The sequence below is a fragment of the Pteropus vampyrus genome, unplaced genomic scaffold (genome assembly GCF_000151845.1).
Source record: "Pteropus vampyrus isolate Shadow unplaced genomic scaffold, Pvam_2.0 Scaffold24, whole genome shotgun sequence".
NCBI classification, from domain to species: Eukaryota; Metazoa; Chordata; class Mammalia; order Chiroptera; family Pteropodidae; genus Pteropus; species Pteropus vampyrus.
In genome coordinates, this window is record NW_011888805.1 from 9,188,706 (window position 1) to 9,194,621 (window position 5,916).

At 39.6% G+C, this 5,916-nt stretch overlaps 1 pseudogene; it reads right to left on the minus strand.

Annotated features, from left to right (window-relative positions):
* Positions 1-5,568: 5,568 nt before the first annotated feature.
* LOC111737186 lies at positions 5,569-5,684 on the minus strand (annotated as a pseudogene).
* Positions 5,685-5,916: the final 232 nt, after the last annotated feature.

Genomic DNA, 5,916 nt, shown 5'->3' on the forward strand with positions numbered 1-5,916 from the left:
TGAGGCCCAGAGCACGCAGAGCTCATATTGGAAGGCTGTGTGAGGGTGGTCATGGGCCCAGGCTGGGGCTGAATATTGACTGAGTTACTATACCTCTGGGCACGTGGCTAGGATGGGACGCCACGAGATGGCCCCACACATGGCACCACTGACCAATCATGCAGCAGGAATAAAATAAAGCAACATGGAGCACACTAGGACCAGGAAGAAAGGCTCCTGTTCCCCTACAAATGTTGTTCCAGCACATGGCCTCACAGACAAAGCTTCACGTTGTGCTCACTGAAAAGAAGAAATGCTTAAAGTGTCCAGTCCATGTGTACAGAGCAGCCATGGAAGGAATTCGGAACTGAGGGGCAATATATTGAAAACTGACATGGTACTGCTGGAATTAGTGAAGTATAAGATCACTTCAAAGCTTCAGTGATTCATAGTAGATTTTTATCATTATGGATTTCTCAATTACCAGATATAAAGAGGACAAAAATTAGCATGGGGGGGTCCCTAAGATGTTTTGATGTTAAACACGGGTCTGCCTTAAAAAGGTGGGAATATGCTGCTCCAGCAAGCTGGCATCAATGAATCCCACATAATACCCACCTGGTGATTTGACTCTAAAAAAACCATCCTCCCTGCACAGCTGTCAGGTTTCTGTAAATTCTGTGCTGTTCACTGTAGCATGAATCATGTGCATAAATTACGATGGAGACTCCTAGGTCCCTTGGGCATCACTTTTTAGCTGTCCCAGTCCCAGGATGTGATCAGCCTCTGTAAATATTTGGCTTTTCCTTAAACTACCTGTCCATTTGGCTCAAAGGGCAGTTTAGCCTTTTGCCTCTCTCACGAGAGAGGACAATTTACTGAATGAGTGAATGAATGTTCAACCATCTCCTGCACAGTCTGAGGATTACTATAAAGTACAAACTGAGCATATGTGGAAATGTTTGGAATAGTAAAAATCATCATTATTGCTATTGCTAGTAAGAGCATAATTTTTAAATAAGATTTCCTTTGCATATCAGTAGGTTTCATTTGCAAATTAGTGGGATGTATATATACATATATATGTATATATGTGTGTGTGTGTGTGTGTGTGTGTGTGTGTGTGTGTGTATATATATATAGTTTCTATTTTTATAACCAAGCTCACTGGTAACTGAGCAACTCAAAATTTCTGTGATGTCTGCATTATGTAGAAGATTCTGTCATTAGATGCTACTTGTAAACCTGGGTCTGCAGTCCCGTGCAGTCCCAGATGCTGCAGCACCTGGTTTGGAAGATAAAAACCATCTCACGTTGCATCTGAGAACTCTGATCTGAATGACATTTCCAGGAAGCAGGCGAGGGGAATAGGGGAGAGGAGAGAAGGAGGGAGAATTAAGAGTAAGAGTTAGTTTTATTTAAAATGAAACAAGTGGGTCAGCTGACAGTGTGCCAGATGTGCCCGCTCGCTTTGCAGTTGAAGTTTTCCCTTAAACTCAACTTTTCGGTAAAAGTAAAAATGAAGAAGAAAATTCTAGGATACGAGTTGTGAAACTTGTAATGAAAATGTGATACTTTATTTGGTTAAAATGCATGACAGTATAAGTCAGTACAACTTTTGGCTGACACAAATGAAGAGTTATGCTTCGGTGCACAAAAGCTTTCCCATGAGCCACTTGTTTTTGGTTTTAATAAGGCTCCATCGCGTTAAGCAGAGTACCAGTAAATTCTTTTGCTAGTTTAATGCTAGAAAACAAATGAGAACCTTGAGGTTTTTCCCCTCAAGATGCCTATTTCTAATATCAAGATTGCTACAGCCACTTGGGGGATGGGAAAATAGAGGCAAGAGAAGACATTTAAAAAAAGTTTTTGAGTGGGGAAGGATCAGGAAGAGATTCATGGTAAGGAAGAATATTTTTATAGGTTGATGATGTACGCAGCTAAGCAACCTAAGAAGCTAATGTAGCGATTCAGGTATACAAGTGCTGAGAAGTTATCTAGGCAAGTCTCTTTGTAGTACAAGTGAGGATGCTGAGTCCTGCAGCTCTACAGAGGGACTTACCTAAAGTCTCATAGCTGGTTGTTGGCAGAGCTATGTCTTGCAATTGATTTAAAAATTTGCGTCTACTGTTCATTTCACCAAACTTCATTTAATTTTAGAAGTAATATGGTATTTGCATTTTTAATATTTTTTATGTTCCCTGAGAGTTATAGAAGGCAAAGGATTCTTTCACATTTGGGATCTCAGTTGTGAATATCCCTTTCTCTAACCACAGCCTCTTTACTGATCTTCTCTTCGCAGTCTCTCAATTTGTTTTCTAACCAACCATAGCTGGTTAACACCATAACTTACAGTTGGCTCCATGGTCAACTGACTTTCTCTTTCTTTGATCTTCCTTAGCCTAACCCAACTGTGGATCACCTCCATCAGCTTTCTCTGCATCTCTGCCTGTCTATGAAGCACAGCTAAAAGTGGACCAGTCAGTGTAAAGTCCTGAACTCAATGAAAACTCAGATGCAACAATGTCATTACCCCTCTCTGTTGCCTATCACTTCTCTGCTGAGGGAGCCTCTTCAGTGTTCTCTTCACAGGGGCTGTTTGAAGGACCTCTGTCTTCAAACTCCATTCTTCCCTCTGTACACATAAGAAAACCACTTATTTATTTATTTATTTATTTATTGCCACGATGATCTAATCCAGCATGTACGGGCTTCATCGATTTCAGTTGTCTTCAGTTCAAATCATCTCTCTCAACATCTTTTTCTTTGTCCTTATTTTCACATTCGAAGAAGAGATAGTCTCTCTGTATCCTAGATCAGTGCTTCTCAAACTTGCTGCATGCTAGAATCCATTAGGGAATATTACATATTTTGAAGCCCAGATACCTCCAAAATCAATTAAATCAGAAATTCTGGAGGTGGGATTTAGGTATCAATTGTTTTTAAAGCCACCAGGTGAATCCAGTATGTATCCAAGTTTAAGAATCACTTCTCTAGATTTCTTTTCTTTCAGCTCAACTTTGAAGGGTGTTTGTACCCTTTCTTATTTTCTCTTTATTTCCCATGCCTTTTGCTTCATGTATTCTACCTCTCAACATTAATAGGTCTCCAAAATAGAGCAAATATTTCTTTTACCTGCTGTCTTCTCTAGCAACCATACTCCTTGTCTACTTCTGTTTACTATTAAATGTGTACAAGAGACTGTCTGTACTTCAGCTTACTTTTCATCACTCATTTTGCTAGTAATCTGATTTCTAAATTCTCTACTATATTAAAACACATCTTGGAAGTTATATGTGAACCTAATCTTCTTCCCCCAATTTAAGATACTGTTGACTTCCTCCTCCTTCTTGTTTTCTTGATTTCTAGGACACTACATCATCCCTGTCCTCTTGCATTCATGAGTCTTTTATTCTTTGTTCTGTCTCCTTTATTCGTCAGCCTTCTTTTCCTTATTCCATAATGGAAATATTTTCTGGCCTTTTCCTCAACTGCTTAGTTTTCTCTCCCCACTTTCATCTTTTCTTTTTAGGGACTTAGGCATAACATTTCAATTTTTGCAGCAGAATAGCTTTCCCTGAAACTCTTTTCTTTCTCCTCCTCATCTCAGATGGAAAATGAGTTTTGGAAATACGAGTGGATCAACGGAGCCCACACTCCGTGACTGTGTAGCCTATGGTTTAGAACAACAATGTTAAAATCCTACCTCATGGGTAGCCTCTCTTCAGTGGCTTTGTGACATTAGACAAGTTACTTAGCTACTCTGTATCTCAATCTCTACTGTAAAATAGGGAAAATGATGGCACCTACCTCATAGAGTTGCTATAAGGAGCAAATTGGTTAATACGTGTAAAGTACTTAGAATAGTGCCTGGTATAAAAGTGCTATATAGACTTTAGCTATTTTAAGAGATAACTATATAAGAAAAGAAGTTTTTGTTGTAGTTCCATTCTTTTGTTGTTGTTTGTTTTGTTCTTCCATTCTAAAAAAATTCACACATCCAAGTGTGATCCTATATCAGATGGTAAAGCCCTACTCTAGAGTCTCAAAGTTAATCATGTTCTTGAGGCCCTCGTACTGAACCTTCAAAATGGGTATGGAATACTTCCAGGAAGGCTTAGGAATAGAAAATACTGAAGGAAATTTCAGTGAGGAGTGGGGTGGATAAGAGGGTGGGTAGATTAGAGAAAGAGAGAGGCCCATCTCAGGAGCATGCACCATCTTTTGGCCTTAAGAAATATATGTGTACATGTGTGTGCATGTGCGTATGTGTGTTTCTGCTCATACGCTCTCACAGCACTGCTTTCCAGATACGGCATTCTGATCACAGTGGATTTTATGTTCAAATCTCAAACTCCTGACCTCTCACCTGAGTAAAAGTTCTGTATCTCCAATAGCTTGTTAGGCATCTCACCTTGGATATTCAGCTATCCACTCAGCACAACACAACTTCCCTTCAGAGCCGCCCTTATCCAAAACTTCTTTGTGCCATTGGGAACACCTTTCCTCCAATCACTCGGGCTTGAGATCTGTAGTTATTTCCAACTCTTCACTCTTCAAATTCAAACTTGAATGAGTATTAGCTTAGTGACCTTTTAGTAAGCTATTTACATTTCTGATCTTCATTTCCTTATCCGTAAGTCAAAGTTAATTTTAACCACCTCCTAAGGGTTCTTGAAAAGAATAATGGTACTACTACTATGACTACTAGTGATAGTAATAATATGAAGGAACGGTATTAGTAATAATAATAGCAGCCCAATGTATCAGTCTCTTAGTATTCTCTCATTTAATCCTCATAACAACTCTATGAAGCAGGTTGTAATTTTCTTTAGGTCACAGAATAAGAAAATGAGACCTACAGAGGCTCGGCCATTTATTCAACAAACGTTAACTGAACACCTTGTCTGTACCAAGCAGTTTTCTAAGAGCTTGAGATTCACCAATATATAAGACAAGGTCCTTGATTATATAGAACCTATATCCTAGCTGGGGTTAACCAAGTCAACAAATAAAATAATTACAGACTGTGGAAGAGTCCTGTGAAGTAAACAATAGTATTGTGTGAGAGAGGAATAGGTGAATCAAATAGAATAATTAAAGAAGGCATCTCTAACTAGGTGACATTTAGGCTGAGATACGTAAGGGATGAGAAAGGATTCAGTCATGAAAGGACTGAGAGGAGAGAGCAGAGTTCTTAAAACAAGAAAGAGCTGGCATGTTTAAGAGACTTATAGACAGTCATGGCTGGAGCAAAGTGGGGGTGAGGGTGCTGGAGACAATGAGGTAGAAGAGGCCCAGAAGGTGGAAATCCCTGTGCACAATGACAAGGAGTTTGGAGTTTAGTCTAATGTAATAGGAAGTCTGAATAGAGTTAAAACAGAACAGTGAAAAAGACTGATCTAAGTTAAAATTTAAAATTTAATTCTGGCTTTAGTGTAGTGTAAGGCTTATAAAGGTACAAGAGTGTAACCTGGGAGAGCAGATAGGTGGCTACTCTAGCAGTCAAAGCCAGAGTTAATGGGGGCTTAGGGTAAAAGAATGAGTGAAGATGGATGCTTTTTAAAAATTATTTATTATTATTATTTATGCCTACAGCACCTGTTCTTCCTAGGTGGTCTCCTATCCAGGTACTAACCAGGCCCAACCCTGCTTAGCTTCCGAGATCAGACATCAGGCTTGTTCAGGATGGCGTGGCCATAGACCATGGACCATCACTCCACTGGGACACGAACCCAGGACCTTCTGCATGTAAAGCAGATGTGCTAACCACTACACTATGGAACACGTCCAGATGGATGCTTTTTGTTGTGGTTGAAGTAGAGTTATTGTGACTTGCTGGTAGATGAGGAGGAAGGTGAAGAAAAAGGATGAAAAAAGAGGTTTCTAGCTTAGGCAACTGGGTGAATGGCAGAGCCAATAACTAAGTAGGGAAGA